Here is a 1,750-nt window from a genome sequence, read left to right on the forward strand (position 1 = left end):
GAGTTTGGTCGCCATGGTAGTGCAACGTTGAGCTGAAGCCGTTTAATTCCAGCCGCTCGTCCGGTGGTGCGAAAATGATTTATACTACACGCTGGCCGGCTGGTCAGAGTCCAGCATCCGTGTTGATCTTCTGCTCCGACGCGGCAGCGATTTTCCTGCTACCAGAATATTAAGTGTCACATGCATTACTGTTGGGCTGGTCCGGTTTTTTCCTTTTCTTTTTAAGAATGGGATGGGAGTGGTCAGGATTCATACACGCCGGCACCGGCAGGTCGTCGGAGTCCAGCACCCGTGTTGGACTGCTGCTCCGACGTGATCCTATTTCCTAAAGAGATCGATGGGCAGAGAAGATTCAGCCAGGATAGCTGCGTACGTCTTGCTGACAAGTATGCACCACCCGAGTCATATCCAGAGAGTGACGGGACTATCACCGTGTTTACGTGGCAGGCAGGTTAGGACAAGCAACTAGGCGTGCTTTACCCGTGATTGCTCTCTAGTACAATATTCGACGTTTAATTCCACGATGATGTGGCCAAAACCGTCATTACTTCTGCCTGAGAGATTGCGCAGAACAAAGAAAAAGAATAGGCGTGATGTAAGAAAAATATTGAATTCAAGAAAGAAGAAGGAAGAGAAAGAAGCATCATTTTTTTCATAAATATAAATTGTGAAGGCTTCTTTGCATATAATATGAACGTATGCAAGTTTCATAAACTTTGGTGAAGTTTGAACCCTAAAATAAATTCATAACCTAAAACTTAGAAACATGATGAATGTTAAAGGCGATCTAAATAATTTCTTATACCCATAATATGATGCAGAAAAGACTCATATATTTGCAGAAGAAAGTGCTCGATCTTTCGATTCAGGAGTCTAGACTTCATCGTGGCAAACTTCGCCTTGCTTCGGCTGCTTGCCTCTCATCTCTCCTCCCTTCAACTGACGGCCTCCCTTGCTTACATTGCAAGACAAGGAATGCAACGGCAAGGAGAAACTTCACTCAACAAATCGGGGCCAAAGGGCAAGGCACTACCGGAAAACGGCTCTACGCCGACGGCCAAAACTATGCCGACGGCTGCCGTCGGCCTACTTGGATCTATGCCGACAGCCTAGTCCTGGCCGTCGGGCCACCCCTATCTACGCCGACGGCAACCGTCGGCACAGATCAGCCGTCGACCTAGATTAATAAACGCCGACAGCGGCCGTCGGCATAAGTCAGCCGTCGGCGTACATGTGGGCCTGGCGACCCCGCCCCTGACCAGCGGCTAACGGCGTCAAAGCTATGCCGGCGGTCGGGACGGGCGGCTGTCGGCATACCTCCGCACGCCACGTCACTGATCCGCGGCGCAGATATGCCGACGGCAGCCGTCGGCATAGGCGCCACGTCATCGATCCGTGGCACGGCGCCCGCCTAAACCCAGCCGTATCTATGCCGACGGCAATGGCGCGGCATAGTTATTTTTTTTACATGTGTTTTTTTACATATGTTTTTATGCTTTTTTACATATGTTTTTATGCTTTTTTTACATATGTTTTTATGCTTTTTTTATGTATTATATGAATATATGTGTAGTTTGTAATTTTTTTCATAGATTATGAATATATATATATAGTTTGTATTTTTTTCGAGCACATTAATAATGTGCCGTCATGTTCTTTTGAATATAGAACATTATATTTTATTAAAATCAAAACAGCTATGCCGAAACATCTGGAGGGCAGCGCCGCGGTGTGCCCCCCTCACGAACAG

This window comes from Triticum urartu, chromosome 3, assembly GCF_003073215.2.
Source record: "Triticum urartu cultivar G1812 chromosome 3, Tu2.1, whole genome shotgun sequence".
Taxonomy (NCBI): domain Eukaryota; kingdom Viridiplantae; phylum Streptophyta; class Magnoliopsida; order Poales; family Poaceae; genus Triticum; species Triticum urartu.